A 16,555-nucleotide genomic window follows, 5' to 3' on the forward strand; every position below is an offset into this window, starting at 1 on the left:
CTGCCGGCGGGTACGCCCCTTCGCCCCTCACCTCCTCTCCGCGGCTCTCCTCACCCTGCCTTCGACCACACTCCTCCCCTCAGCGCTCTCCCCGCTCTCCCCCCCCTCACCTCTCCCCTCACCGCCCGCCGCGCGCGCGCACACGAGTGACATCACTCCTGTCCAATCAGCCGCCGCCTCGCCCCGGCGGGCGGGCGGCTGTCAGGCGAGCCGAGCCGAGCCGTGCCGTGCCGAGCCGAGCCAGGTGCGCGCGGCTGAGGCGGGACGCCGCGGGGTGACAGCCCGGCTGGGCGGCAGCGCCGCACAGGTAGGGGCTCGGCTCGGCGTGTCCCGTCCCGTCGTCCCCACTCCGCTTCAGAGACGCGAGTAGAGCCCCCCCCCCCGCGGCGCTGGCTGCTGTGAGGGGAAAGGGCAGCCCCCCGGCAGCGGGTGGTCGCGGGGTGCGTGTGTGTTGGGGGGGTGGGAGGTACCGCCGCGGGTGGGGAGTCAACTTTCCCGGTGCGGCTGTGGGGGCGGCGGGAGGGCGGCCGCGGTCCCTTCGCCCCGCGGTTGGGCGGTGGGGGAGCCCCCCCAGCTCTTCCCCCGCGGACGGTACCGTCAGCCCGGGCCTGGGCGGTGGGGCCCGCTCCTGTGAGGCGGCCGGGGCCGCCCTCACACGCTGCGGGAAGCGGGGAGGAGGTGGCGGCGGCGGCGGTGGCGGCGAGCCGCCCCCTGCCAGGGCGCCTGGCCGCTGGGGACGAGATTACTCGGCCTCCCCGGGCTGCCGAAAGTGGGACGCGTTCCCTGGGTAAATCCCCTGGCGAATGCTGTTCCCCTCGCCATCGCGGGCTTCGCGGGGAGGGCGGCGGGGGAGACGCGAGCTGCCGCGCACAACCGCGCTGCCGGAGGGGCCGGGGGAGGGTGCCGCAGGGGGGGAAAAAAAACCAAAAAACCAACCTAATTCTGGGTTTCGTCTCTGGTTCTTACTGGCGCACTTATGGATTTTGGCAGCTTGTGGAAGAAGGTGTCCGTACCGTGTTGTGGTAGCGCATCCTTCCAGCCTTGCTCCGTCTCCTTCACTCGTTTGCGTTCTGGGTGTATTTAATGGTGACCAGCTAAAAAGGGATTTTTTTTTAATTATTTTATTGCACCTTCTTGCAGTAAAAACCAGTAGCGTTTCACTTTGTTTTCCCCTTGCAAAATGCTAATTATCGATCTTCCCTGTGTCACTTTAACGTAAACGGCAGTAATTCAGACCGACGGTAGTAACACCTGCTGGTGAGAACAGAAATGCCGCTTGCGGACGTTGCCATTGCTGAGCTCTGCTAAAAGTCACCTGAAGGGGCTGAGCGTGCCCGTGGTGCTGTGCCTGAGCTGCAAGACTGAGTGAGGGGCTCTTTAGGAATTCCATCTGCTCTATGAAGCGCTGTTTAATTCTGCTTGTAAAACCTACCGGAGATTATCTATGCGGTTAATCAACTATACTCCATTTAGTAATGAATGTAAACTACGACCCATGAGCTAAGAATGTTTTCAGTGGTTATTATATTAAAGCCTATAAAAATAAAAAAATAAAAAATTAAAGGGTTCTTTGAGGTTTTAAAAAATAAACCATTATGTAATTACTAGTGTGTACAACTTAGGGAAACAGTTGCCTAAAAACGCAGCCACCTGTGCAGAGGTGGCTGTATCAAAGACGGTGTTAACAAACGTACTTTATTTAATATCAGTCTTTTGTATAAAATTATTTGTAAACCAGTAAAAATAATGAACACAGAACTTGAAATTGCATAAGAGCAGGGGAAAGCATTCTGGAATAACCTGAAGCTACAAAAATTCTCCATTTTTCTCTACTGCCAGTGGTAACTTTTAAATGTCTTTCTTGCAGGGCAAATATTGTATAAATCACTGTGAAAGGATGATCTTTGGCCTGTGTTGTATAAATAGTAGTAATCGACTAAAATTTCTTTAATAAGAACTTCCCAGGAACCTGTTGGGAATATGGAGCTTTTGTTTGTTTGCTTACCTCTGAATGTGTATTACCAGCATTAGTTGCTTAGGTTTTGTGTTTAGCGGTAGTCTGCGTTGCATCACGGTGTACCTTATCCATCCCTAAATTTTGCAAAAAGTAAAAATAAGAAGCTAAGCAAAAAGCTTCTATCCTTGTCTGTGTTTGTGTTATCTGCAAAGTTGTTCTAGACCAAGAAGAGATTTCCAGTTTTACTTCTAAAAGACACCAAAAAGTAATGCAACCTCAACACAGCTGCATGATAATGCAAGAACTTTTTTGATTTCTTAGAATCTTAAATCAAGTATCTTAAACACCTGTAAAGGAAATCCCACATTCTGAAGGTTATGGAACAAAGAGCTTGTAAGTGCCTTTTTGTGTGTTTAGTGGGCATGGTTAATGGTTGGACTCAATGATCTTGAAGGTCTTTTCCAACCTAAATGATTCTATGTGTGTCTTTCTGATCTACATGATCACACACTATTATTTTTTTTTCTACAGGAACCCTGTCTCATTCAGTGCATGGGCTGGATGGAGCTCACTTATTCAGTATTTTGCTTTTGTTTATCATTCTCATTGATCACTATGTGAGCCCATGATTTATTTCCTCCACTTTACTCAACTCTGCTTTGAAGATAGAACTGATAACATCTGTATGGGATTTGCTAAAGTGCTTATCATTACGTGATCAGAATGCCTCACAAATAATTATTAGCTTATGAAACACTACCTGAGATGAGACAAGACTTTTACAGATGGTGAACAGAGGCACAGAGAGGGTTTGGTGATAAGTATTCACTCATTTTTGGTGTCCAATTTGAAATTTCTATGATTTTTGTAAATTATGTTTGCTCCGGTTACAACTGCCACTGCTTTTAGTAACAGTCCTGAGTGCGGTTTGTAGTGCATTTGCACAGGTGCTTCTAATAGTGGAAAAAGTGGTGAAAGACTGGAGTCCTTTCTGTTGTAGGCTTTAGAGAGAACCTGTCATGGTGGATGGGGGCTCTTTTGCCAGTCCTCTGCAAGCATGGTCCTTTTCACTTCATCCTTTATACATGTCTCCCAATAGCAGTCTCCTTATCCTCCTGTAGCCAGACTCAGTCTTCAATTTTTAGGTATTGCTGGTCTTGACCATTCAAAATTTGTCTTCAGTTTCTTTTCTCAGCCAGTCCTGTCTGTCTTTGCTTTTTGCCTGTCAGCATTCCTTCAATTTACTTTTCTTTATTCCCTAGAGCTTCCTCTTCTTGATTTGCTACACAGTCCAGTCTAGCGTCCTTCCATTCTCAGTTTCCAGTTGCTTTTTCTGTGCTTTTACCAGGCATTGGTCTCAATTTTTACTCCTCTTCATAGACCATAAGATGGCTTTTGTTCTTCTGCGCTGAAACAGCACAGTACTTTCTTCTAAGAAGTTGGTTAGTTTTTGGTACGTTTTTAGAGATACAGGAAAGAGCGTAGCATTAACTCAAAGCTTGCCTACGTTGAGGGCTTCAAAACATACTCACTAAATTAGTTTTTTGTAGTAAAAGACACTTTTGCTGAAAGGAAGAAGAAAAAAATGGACAATGTGTTTTTCCTCCATAGTTCCTTTTAAAAATTGAACTCCCGAATGAATTTTTTCAATGAGGTATGTAAGTATGTGTTTCTGTATGTGCATTGGCAGAAACCAAGGACAGATAGGATGCTTACTTTGCCAAAGTTGTAAGTAGTAATAAACATTAGAAATGCTGAACAACTTAAATAGTCCTAATTACGAAGAGACATCAGCAATTCTGGCTGGAGCATATACCGTATTTTTCCTTAACCCTGCTAAGTTGTGGGGGTTTCTGGGCTGGCAAATAAAATAACTGATGATTTGGGGTTGGTTTGTGTTTATGGTTGTTTTTTTCATTTTATGTTAAGGTTTTGTAACAGTGACTTCAGATAAATAATTACAAAAAAGAAGATGTAAGCCTCTCACTGAATTGAAATCTAAATAAAACTGACTGGTGCAGTTACCACTGCACCATAGGTTTTTGTTTACATAAGGTAGTCCTTTTGATGTGATAAAAATACCATTTGCAATAACTTGGTTTCTCTTATGTCTGAAATGGGGGACATGGATGAGTTAGTTTGCACCACGGACTGAATATTATAATTAATATGGGGCAGTATGTAAAAACATTATTGTATCTGTGGAATCTTCTTAAGAGCTTGTACGAGCAGTGCAGTGTTGAAATGAAGAATTAGACATATTTGACAAGTTCGTTGCTTGTATTTATATAATGGTTTTATAATTGACACATACTAGTCAGATTATGTGTTGTTCCCATGCAAAGGAGTTAGCTTGTAGCACAGAGGTCATGATTTAGTCATGATATGGGTGTTCTTTTTATAGCTTCATTGGAAACATTCTGCTTTACCATAGACAATTCCATTTTCTCCAGTTTAGCAAAATATTTGAACACGAGTAACTTGTGATTTGCTGTTGATTCCTGGTCAAACCAGTACTCAAAGTTGTTAGGCATGTACTTGAATTTACTGCTGTATTAGTTTCTGCATTAAATTGTTTTTCTTATACATAACATTTCAGTAATGCACTTCAGCTTAACAAGTGCTAAATTTAATTTATTTGTAAAAATCAAGGAAAGTTGTTGTTATATAAAGTCAGGCATCGGAACAGATTACTCAGAGAGGTTGTGCAGTTTCCCTCCTTTGAAGTTTTCAAGACTCAGATGGGTACAGCCCCCAGCAACCTGATCTGATGTCTTAGCTGGTCTGGCTTTGAGCTGGAGGTTGGGCTAGAAACCTCCTGCTGTCCCTCACAATGTGAATTATCCTGTGATGTTATCCGTTTTTTCTCTGTAAGGGGGAAACATCAATATACAGTCTGAACAGAACTTCCTGAAAGGGAAAGGATACCTGTGCCAACGGGCAAAATGTTTAATGTCTGAAATATTTAATATTATAGACTGAATCCCCTTTTTAGTTTTCATTGGTAATTGTATTTAAATGCACTGCTAGATTTACTGTGTGCATTAGGTAGGCTTAATATTATATTATAGGTCTGTTTTATGGGAGACAATTAACAGAATTCAGTAGCTTGGTCAGTTAACATTGGTATGTTGTAGTGAGCTGTAGCACTTAAGTAATGATGCCTCTTCAGTTTCATTGGAAGAAAGGCTCCCTTTTATTAATACACCTGTTTTATGTTATGAAACGTATATTTTTCAGACAAAATCTCACACAATCTGAATGTATATATTTAAAACAAACACTGGAGGTAGGTAAGTGGAACAGGCCGTTAATGTACCTAGTTAAGGTGCTAATCCTTCTGGGAAAGATCCCTGCTTGCTGAATGAGGGAGATAAATTGGTGCCCTGTCTTAAGAAGGATCGGACAACAGAAGAGTGACTGGTTCTAACACATCAGCTGCAGCTAGATGGGGAATTTGGGATTTACTACAACTGGGAAAGAAGTCCATGTAATTTTAAACTTATGTGTTCTGTAAACACACTGATTTTTTTTGAGTGCCTGCTTATAATTCAAGTAATACATGATGCAGTGATGAATATGTCATTTTTTTGGAAAGCTGTCATGATTTTATGAAATCATAAATTCACCTTTCACATACAGTTTTTTGTTTTTCACAATGTCTGTTCTTCAGGCTTTTCATGTTCAAGCCTAATCACAGCTCAGGAGGAATAAAATTTATTTTGTTTCTTGTGTGAGAAAAGAGAAGCAGCCTTATACCCTAAAGATTTCTTAATGAAGACTTCCTTCTAGATAACCAGATTTCCAACTAGTATGCTTTCTCTGAAACTTGAAACAAAGCTGACTTTGTTTTGATAGAGGCAGTCAGTTGTCTTGCCAACTACTCACCAGTAAGACCTAAAATAAAGTTGAAAAGAAATTAAAGATATGAATATGTTGAAGATCAAACCTGTATTTTCCTTTACCAACCATTCTTAGTGAACTTCTAAAAGTGCATAGTAGGATAACTTATCTGTTGATGAGGCTTGCTGTTTCTAGAAAGTAGAAGACTCAGTGCTGTTGCTAGTAGTGCTTTTAGCTGAAGTATTGCATTTTTCCACTATGAACATTTTTGAGCAAAGCAAGAAAGAAAATAATGATTAAGATAAATGAGAAAGAACAGCTAGAAATATACATTTTTGTTGTTGTTGTTTTCTATATTTTTTTCTTGTGAAGAATAAGGCCATCGCTCTTTTGTCCTATTGCCAGAAGCCCAGCTCCCCTTTCATCAGCTGTCTACAGTTTAGTTCTTCTATAAAAATGAACTTTGGAATATTGAACAGTTTCCACTTCAGATTTTCATTATAAAGGAGCTCCAAGGGACACCAGCTGCTGTTGAAATAGATCTTGGGAAGCCGGGCATTCTGAAATGCTCCTTTTTCCCCTTCTTGCCACTTCCTGAACTCTCTTCACTCTTGATTTTTATTATAACTTTTCCCTCTGACTTTTCCTGGCCCTGTAATTTTCCACAATTTTTAAACATGCTAAACTTTTGAAAAAATATCCAGTTCTGCCACTTACACTAGGTGTAGCAATGACATCCCTGGAAAAGGCACAATCAGGCCATCACGATGGTAAAATTAGTCTGTAGCTTCACTGTAATAGGTTGGTTTTGAAAGTTACAAACTAAAGACGGATTAATGTGAAAGTTCAGCATTATCTGAGCTTAAAAAATTATGTATGAATTTCTTTTCATTGCTTTTATGTCTTTCTTGACTCTTTATGTAACACGTAAGAACTGTGCCGGCTATTGCAAAAAAACCCACTAAAGAATAACCAGTAGAATAGTGCTAATGCTGACTTCTAAAGAACTGGGGTGATAGCTCAGCTATACTTTGTTGTTTAAACATCTTACATTTCAGATTTACATTAGGTCTTGTCAGATGGGTACTTTGTGATATTTGTGGTTTGGATTTTTTTTGATGTGTTTTTTTTTTTTGTTTGTTTGTTGGGTTTTTAAGTCAGTGTAGGAGAAAAGGCTTGTCCTCAGAGTTATGGAGGAAATGCTGAATAAGATCCTCAGTTCTATGGTTCATCATCATCGTTCATTATCTCTTTCTTTTCTTGATGTTGATCTGCCCCATTGAAAAGTAGATTTTTGCAAAATTTACTGATGCATTAACTGAAAAATTACAGTATATGGTAATTCCTATCACAAGCAATTTATTTCAAAATTTTTGTCTTTTTATAAACAGTTTATTTGTGTAAGCATAGTATTAGCAGTTTAGATGAGGAATTAGTTTCCCTTTAAGTAACTGGTATTTACAAAATAAGAATCTGGAAAGCATTGACAAAACCTAATTAAAATTATAAAAAAAATTGCATAATGGAAAAAAAAATATATAACTGTCTCATCTGACACATTAATCTGGACTCATCCACTCACCATTACATTAACATATATTTGTATACATACACAAACATATCTATATCTATGGTCTTCCCCCCCCCACCATGCGCTTCTATTTGTCTGAAGATAGTGTATTCTAGAAGAAAGTTATGTCTAATAAATACCCCAAGAATAACAAAAGGAAAGAGGAGATAATCTCAAGTAGGATGATTTTTAAGAAATGAGTTTAGAAGTTACTAATTGCATTATTAAAATGTCAGTGTAAACAGTACTTTGAGGTACTTGCATTATATTAATGAGATTAACAGGAAGAATAAAGTATACTTACTTAGTAATGGATGCTTTTTGTTCTTCTGGGGACCTTCTGCCAATATGTGCAAAAAATGAGTCATTACTTGAGGGATTTTCTTGAACTGAAGTATTTCTCTGTTTCTTCTTGGAAAAATCATATTGAATATGAATCGGGAACAAACCCAGTGTAAACTCTTCCTCTGGGATAGTGGAGTGGATAATTGTTCTAAAAATATTAAATAGCTTTTTGTTTTTAATGTGATGGTGATCTGTGTTTTATTAGCTAAGAATACTTGAGATGACTAAAGGGTTTTGAATGAAAAAGACTTGATTGCATTTTCATTACCAGCAATTTGTCGGTTCATTTATTATTAGGCTGTGTGATTACAAAATGTGATTTTGGGGCATGCACTTTGGGGAAAGTGGTATGTCTGAGAAGAAAGATTAATTTGCACTTAGTTGTAAAAGTGAGATACAGAAAAAGATAAATCTGACTAAATCAAGTATTATGTTGTTGTGGAAATGGGAGTTTTGAGTCTGATGCTCAGAATGGCAGAGAATGCTACAGAAACTTAAAGGCATAAAGAAAGTTTTGTAGTTAAAACAGCCCCAGGTTTGTAATAAAGCACAGCTGTTCCCATTTCCGCTAACATTCTTTTATTGCAATACGTTCTGTGGGTTCTCTACAGATCAGCTGACCCAGTCTTAAATGTGGCTGAACCATAAAACCTGTTTTGTCTCATTTCTATGCGATCTTATTTGAAGCTTTCAAAAGATATAAAGACTTTTTTTCTTCAGAGTGATTAACTGCACTCCAGTGTGACGTTTGTGTCTGAAGTTACAGCAGCTTCGTACAATTCAGACCTTGCCTATGCATATATTGGAAGGAAGCACAGAGGTTTAGGATGTTTTTTTTTAAACTAGGACAACCCTGAAAGAACCATACTTTAGTGTATTACCGTGTACTTATGTATTACCTCAATTTTATTTACATTCATGTAGGAAGCTTTTGTGGCCTACTGAATATTTTTTAGCTGATCTTATCCTTGGCAATGTTGCTAGCTGACAGTGATTAGATAAAGCCTGCAAATAGTCACTAAGGTTTCCCATGTGTGATTTTTTGGGGGTTTTGTTGTTTTGGTGTTTTTTTTCTTTTCAAAAAAACAAACCCCAAACCATCAAACACCAAGCACTCTTTTTCCACATCTATGCTAACGTTTACTGGTACTGATGTGGCAAGAAAAGAAAGGAAAATGTGGAAGAAATATATGTGCCTTTTTGGCCACTGTCAAAAAATTCTAATATACCACATAAACCAATGAGGACAGGTCACAATTTACTGTTGTGTTATTATTTAATACCATCAAAGCACCTACAGTATTTTATGTTACAGAACTACTCAGCTTTCAGACATTCTTTGCAGACCAGCTTGAAGAAAGACTGGTGGATTAATATAAGTACAGTGAAGGATGTGGAGCACCTTGAAATGTAATTTTTATTTCAGCAGTTTAGCACCTCTCTCTAGGCAGCCCCTTGCTCTGGTCAGAACACTTCTAGGTTAGAACTATTTTGATACTTTTTTGTGACTGTCTAAACTAAAGCACTCCAAACATTTAGGATATTCTTGGCCTATTTTTCAAGGATTTTTTAGGTTAATAAGGTATTAATCTCCTTCTATAGATACCAAGTCTCTTTTTATAAAAGGGGAAAATATTTATTGTGTGTGTACTAGCTAGATACTGTGCTATTTAATGGGGTGTGCAAACAGCCAAAGAGCAGTTATTTGGCAGTATGACTTGGAGACGTTGTAATCTAAGATAACAAAATAATTCAAAGAGCAATGTGGTTATCATATAGCTGATAAACTACATTCTGGAGATTTTGGTTTACCAGAAGGGTAATTCCAGTTCAGCTTCAGAAAACACAGGTCGTCATTCCAGAGTGTCCAGGGCCTAATTCTTGCCTGCTCCAGGAGAATCAGTTGTTAAATACATGTTCCCAATTATTTTTGCTTGTCACTTTGTCTTATTCATCTGAAAGTTTTGTCAGAACACAAAATTCAGTAAGGGCCTTTCAGAGTTAAATATAGGTAAAGTTAAATGAGAGGACTTTTTATTTGCTGTTAGCATTAGGCCTTTAACCTTTATCATCAGACGCAAGTTTTGGGCTGGACTGAGCATTCTCAGGCTGAAGATGTTTGCCATAGTATAGAATAACAATATTTAGGTGTTTGGAGTAACCTCACAGAACACAGACACTTGTACTTCTTCTAAACAGTCTTTCAGGATGTTGCTAAGCATTTACATAAGAAGGATATTTATGTTTGTGTCTTTATGTCTGCTAATCTACAGGGTTTTTTTTATTCTAACTTCATTATTCCCGTTCTATGGGATCTTTGCCTGGGAATCTGTTTAGTACACGTGGAAAAAATGCCAGTGTGTGCATTTGGGTAATATTTTACGAAGTTATTTACTCTTCCTGGAAAATAGCAAAATTTTCTGTTGCTGGATATATTGTTGTTCTTGCTCATGCTTGTCTCTGAGTTCATGGCCCATTAAAACTTGTGAACGTGGCTTTCATCCTGGGTGGTGTTCTCGTCTTCCCTGGAAGTTCTCTTGATGGCCTGTGAAGAACCCCTTGGGTAAACTTGATCTCTCTTAGGGGTGGGGAGTGATGAGAACCCCTGTCAGAGGAAGTAGTAGATAATGAGTGCTAACATACACTTCTTAATTTGCCTAGCCTGTTCTGTACTTCAGTCTAAAGTTGTCTGCATGAGTTTAAATTCAGTTTAAATCAATGATTTAAAATAGTCTGAATTTGCTCTAGTCTGGATTAGGACTGCTCATAAATTTACTGACTGTGTCTCAAAAACAGGGTCATCTGAGACAGATTTCAACAAGTAGTAGGAGTGCGGCCAATTCTTATGTTCCTGTGGTTGCCGTATCAGGTCCTTCAAGATTCTTCCAGTTTGGAACATAATTAACCCATGAAATTATCTATGTGCTTAGAGATAATTGTCTTTCAGACTTTATTCTTGTGAAAGGCACCCAAGAATTGGCGGTCCTGACTTGGTCTGTGGACATATTTTCTGTTAATTGAACGGTAACTTCAGAACAGCAGCATCTCAGAAGGCTTTTCAGGCCAAGATTATGGGCTTCAACTGATCCTGGGATGTAATATGGAAACCTGATACCTAATTCATAATTTGAACTGTAAGCCTGCCGTCTCTCAAAATACCTAAAAAAAATAAAGAAAGATGAAGACGACTGTGGTACCAGATAAGGACAGATTTTCGTGTATTAGATACAGGAGCATATAATCAAACCAAAGATGCAAATTAATATAGCAGGATGATTATTTTTAATCATTATGTGAAGATTTAGTAGGAAAAAAAAAAATCTGAAACTTTAATTCAAGCCAAGCAATTCAAGAGATTGCTTGATGAATGAATATACTGAAACGATGGACTATGTTTTTTGTTAAAACCTTTCACTTTTGCATGCACAAAATGCCCTGTTTTTAAAGTATTTGTAGTTCAGTTGTTGCTGTTATATATTTGTATTGGGTTTGTGTGGCAAGGTTTTGGTAGGGGGGTCACATGGGTGGTTTCAGTGAGAAGCTGCTGGAAGCTTCTCCTGTGTCTGACAGAGCCAATACCAGCCGGCTCTAGGATGGACCTGCCGCTGGCCAAGGCCAAGCCAATCAGCGATAGTGGTAGCAGCTCTGGGATAACATAATTAAGAAGGAAAAAAAAGTCGCACGGCACATGGAAACGGCAGCTGGAGAGAGGAATGAGAAGATGTAGGAGAAAGAACCCTGCAGACCCCCAGGTCAGTGCAGAATTGAGGGGCAGGAGGTGCTCCAGGCGCCGGAGCAGAGATTCCCCTGCAGCCCGTGAGGAAGACCATGGTGAGGCAGGCTGTCCCCCTGCAGCCCAGGGGGGACCCCACGCCGGAGCAGGGGGATGCCCGAAGGAGGCTGTGACCCCGTGGGAAGCCTGCGCTGGAGCAGGCTCCTGGCAGGACCTGCGGACCTGTGGAGAGAGGAGCCCACGCTGGAGCAGGTTTTCTGGCAGGACTTGTGACCCCGCAGGGGACCCACGCTGGAGCAGTCTGTGCCTGAAGGACTGCAGCCCGGGGAAGGGACCCACGCTGGAGCAGTTCGGGAAGAACTGCAGCCTGTGGGAAGGACCCACGTTGGAGAAGTTCATGGAGGACTGTCTGCTGTGCGAGGGACCCCACGGTGGAGCAGGGGAAGAGTGTGATGAGTCCTGCCTCTGAAGAGGATGAAATGGCAGAGAATAATGTGTGATGAACTGACTGTAAATCCCATTCCCTGTTCCCCTGTGCCACTGGGGGGGGAGGATAGGTAGAGAATAGGGGAGTTAAGTTGTGCCTGGGAAGAAAGGAGGGGTGGAGGGGAGGTGTTTTGAGATTTGGTTTTATTTCTCATTACCCTACTCTGGTTGATTGGTAATAAATTGAGTTAATTTTCCCCAAGTTGAGTCTGTTTTGCCCATGATGGTAATTGGTGAGTGATCTCTCCTGTCCTTATCTTGACCCATGAGACCTTTGTTATATTTTCTCTCCCCTGTCCAGCTGAGTGTGGGGGGAATGATAGAACGGCTTTGGTGGGCACCTGGAGTCCAGCCAGGGTTAACCCACCACAATTTTAAACAGGTTTATTGCTCTTCCTATACTTCTATGTTATAAATGTTTCCAAATAAAGATAATCTTTCTTATTTGGCATACTACACACATTTTTGCATGCATTTATGACTTGCTGTATATAATTGGACCACTTCTGAGGGAGGAATTGTAGTCTGCCAGTTAATTTCTATTTCAGTTAGTTTGTGGGAAGATAGGGATGCTTGTAAGGATGAGCTTTTTAGTTGCAAAGTTTTGCTTTATTGCATGTAGGTAAGTAGAAACATCTGTATTCTTGTTTTTCAGTTAATCAAACCTGGAAGGCTGCCTTAGAAGACAGCTGAAAGTAATGAAGGAATCCTTTATATATCAGTTTCTTAAATTGCTCTCCCAGAGCTTTGGGTTTAAACATTTTCTCAGTTCAGTGTGATACAATATTTTTTGCAGACTTTTAGAAATATTCTCTTATAGTTTTACAGACAGTTGCAAATAGTGTGGGGGTTTTTGTGTGTGTGTGTGTTAATTCTGACTGCAGAAGTGTATATAAACATTACTGTGTCTCTCTTTTCTCTGTTGGTCTAGTGACAGTTGGCAGGTGCTAGCTTCCAATAAGTGAGAGTTGTAAGCTGCACAGCTTGGTAATTGGCATAGAAGTTGGGTAAGGAAATTGCCTCCTTCTCTTATGCTACAATACAGTCTTTTTAAGACAAGTTCTTTTCCTTTTCTAGAGAAAACCAGCCATTATTCAATTTTCTCAAAGAAAGAGTGCATACATGTAGGCAGCATGAGGAAGAAGTACTTGTCCTCAGAATGGCTTGTGTTTTGCTGAACCAACTGAGAGTTGACAGCTCAGTCTCACCAATATTTTTGAAAACGAGTCTAAGAATGTTTGAAAGTTAAAGTGGGTGCCGGTTGGGAAAAACTTTACTGGAACCAGTGTGACATGAGTGGCAAAAGATTATCCTGTACAAGGGAAAAAAAAGTTGTCAGTTTGCAGTTATACTGAGAATGGGTCCTTTTTTTCCCCTCCATTAAAAACAACATTTCTGTACCTTGCACCTGAAAATATTATTCTTCGCTGCTTCTTTTTTGTTCCTACTTACTGGAAAATGAGGAAGAAAAGTTCTTTCTGGAAATTAGAGGAGAAAAATATTATTCTGAGATTCCATTGCAAGTTATTTCTATCATTAAGATTAGTCATTAGGAATATGCTTATAAATCAGTTTTCATTGAAGCAGCACTACTGTGTGTCACTCGGAATGAGGGTGCTGTACAAACATATGTTGTACGGATAGCAATGATAAGGTCCGTTAGGTATAGAAACCGATGAAAAACTGGAAAGGGAAAATGGTACAGTTAAAAATGTTAAGGCATGTGTGGAAAGCATAGGAATATCTTGGTGTCTTCCTTGTTGAACATCCCAGCTCCTCCTTTAAATTCATGGTACAAGGAATTTTCTTTCAAGAAATATGTGATTCTTAGGACAGATGAATAGGTGTTCTTTATATAATATTTATATTTGAAACCATTTAAAATGTTCTAATAAAATACAATTTCTGCCTTTACTTTTTGTTTAAACCAATGTAATTGTGTGTGTTGCTGGCTGTAAAGGATTAATCCCGAAAATGGTATCAGCAAATGCTAGATTCTCTTTGTAATGCTCTCTGACTTGATGTGCGTTTTGTGTTCTAACTTCATACACCTTTGGTGTCAATACTTTATTCCTTCCTCTTGAGCCTGTATTACTCTTGTTACTTTTGAGTCAGAAAATTGTAGTCTTACTCATCTGAAAGAAGAACCCTCCCATACACCTTTCAGCAATAGAATATTGATACAGCAATTATGCAACTTATTTTGTTTATATTATATATAGCCAGCTATGTAAATATACTTGTATACTACAGTTGTATTTTAATATCACTTGAAGCTTGTTAATTACATAAGAGTTGTATTTGTTAATACAATACTTTTTTAGGAGTGTTGCAGGTTCAGACTTCACAGGTGATTTAGCAATGAGGCTTATGTAATATTATATTTGTTTGTTTTTTTTTTTTTTTTAAATGGAGCAACAGTGGAGTTAACGGTGAGTTGTTTTGCAGGATATTACTGCTGAAAGACATTTAAAAGTGTATTCTGCTTCTAACAGTTATTGAAGATTTAGGCAGTGTGTATGGGTACAAATTGCAGTGCGCTTCAAGTCAGAATTACAGAATTCATGGAAGTCTGGCATTCTGTGAGCCTAGAAGAGTACTTTCATGCATCAGATAAAAGATCTAAGCTGATAATGTCTTGGGGTCTGTAGCACCTTTACTTCTCAGTAAAACATTTCTTTGCATATATTTTCAGAGACAACTTAAATTGTATGAAGAACAAAACCACATGTTGAAGAAAATACATTATTCTACAGGTATTGTAATGCATGTCAGGATGCACAGGAGACTGGGTGCTGATTTCATTTAGAGCATCCAAACACGCTTGTAAATTCTTTCCCTGATAGGGGAGTGAGTCAGGGAGAGACAGATCCCGATGAAGATTTCTTAAAACCACTTTTATTAATTAAGCTTTTACTATGAATAGAATTGAGTTATTATTAAAAGCAGTAGCTGTTGGCACGGTGCAACTGCGTATTCCGCCCTCCCACGCGCAGGTACCCACCCGCTATCCCGCAGGCGCTGCTGTTTGCTGGCCGGGGAGAGCTGCGCCGGCCTGACGCTGCCTTCTGGGCGGGCGTGCGGCCAGTCCCGCAGCGGGTCCCGTGTTTCCTCAGCGGCACACGCGGTCCTGGTGCCTCTGAGCCGCGCACGTTTGCCGCTGCCTCCTCGGAGGTGGCCTGGGTTGCGCAGCCCTTCGTTGGTGCTGCCGTGGCCTGGTAGCCTTACGCGTGCTCGGCAGGCTCTGGGTCGTCTTTCATTGCTTGAAGATGCAACGGGACAGCAAATCTCCATAGCTCGTCAGCATTTGGGAGACTTCTACACTCTTCTTCTCGGCATGGGTGCTTGCTCTTTCTAGCCTGCTGTTTCTTGGTGACTGTTACTCACCTGCACCTGTAGAGTCCATTTACAGAAACTTCCAGCGACAGGGTTTTTATGACAATACAACTCTTGGACAACTGGTACTTCAGCATGAAACTGCAAGGGGAAGTCGTGGACCTGTGAAAAACACTTATCTCAACTTTCTTTTAATATTAGTTTTACATTTGGAATTGAACTAGAATCAGTTTGAATTTCGAATTTTCTTTTTGTATTCTAATGTACTTCTATGGAGGTTTTGTTATTTGTTCCACTGGGACCAAATTCAATCCCATTTTCTAATTCTTATCAAAATAGTAATGAAAAAGGTGTTGCATCAAATGCATTTCGTGGCAATTTCCTCTAACTTCTTTTTTGCAATTCCAATGGCAGATGTATTTATTATAACTGAGTGAACTGTTTCTGCCAAAGTAGTCATCTTTATTTCAAGATTGCCCTTCCCCTTTGTCAGTCACAAATATGAATAACTCTTGTTGTATTTTACCAAACTTTGTAATTCAACATTCTGCTCTTGGAAGTTTGTGTTACTGTGAAACTTTCCAGTTGATGCTGAAAATCAAAAGAAGTCTAGTGGTTTACCATAATGTTAAGATACATTGCACCCTCTGTAGGTCTTGTTATTCCTAGAATGAAATAAGAGAAAGCATTATGGATTTCCACTGTGATTAGCTGGTTATTAGGTCTGACATTAATCACACATGTGGAAGTATGCATTGGGAATAATTTAGCTGACGTCAAGGGAGTGGCACTGACATAAGACTGATTTTAATGAGCTTTATCTGCAGACAACTTTGAAGATGATAAGTAATTTACATAACATCTTATTTTGTCCATGAAAGAGTAGATTAATTCAGCTTTTTAGCTGCTATTAATTGGACAGCTCTCAAAGTACTATTTGTTCACTGCAGGTAAGATGAAAAGATCTGACCTGGAAATGTAAAAGCGCTACAATTACTGTTCTGTCAATGCTATTCAATATTGTTCTATCAAGTACTTTTACTACTTAAAATTATTTTCATATATTGTATTTCTACATGCCTGAACAGTATCTGAACTCTGTCCTAAGAGGATCCCCTTACAACCTACTGTCTTAGCTGCTTGAAGGTCACTCTAGAAACCTATATAGATGCTTAGGCAATGTTGGCATTAGATTATACAGAACTTGACCATATCCCATCAGATGATCTCTAAATTTTCTCATGTGGTACCCTATTTCTTTCCATGGATGGATATATAGAACAAG

General features: G+C 40.1%; 1 protein-coding gene across 1 annotated transcript in view; it reads left to right on the plus strand.

Annotated features, from left to right (window-relative positions):
- Window positions 1-224: 224 nt before the first annotated feature.
- The window catches only part of CNTN1 (contactin 1), a 252,054-nt gene continuing 235,723 nt past the window's right edge, over window positions 225-16,555 (plus strand). The window contains exon 1 of the mRNA XM_049814048.1: window positions 225-307. The gene's annotated coding sequence lies outside the window, so the exon portion shown is untranslated. The remainder of the gene's footprint in view (window positions 308-16,555) is intronic.

The sequence above is a fragment of the Accipiter gentilis genome, chromosome 11 (genome assembly GCF_929443795.1).
Source record: "Accipiter gentilis chromosome 11, bAccGen1.1, whole genome shotgun sequence".
NCBI lineage: Eukaryota > Metazoa > Chordata > Aves > Accipitriformes > Accipitridae > Astur > Astur gentilis.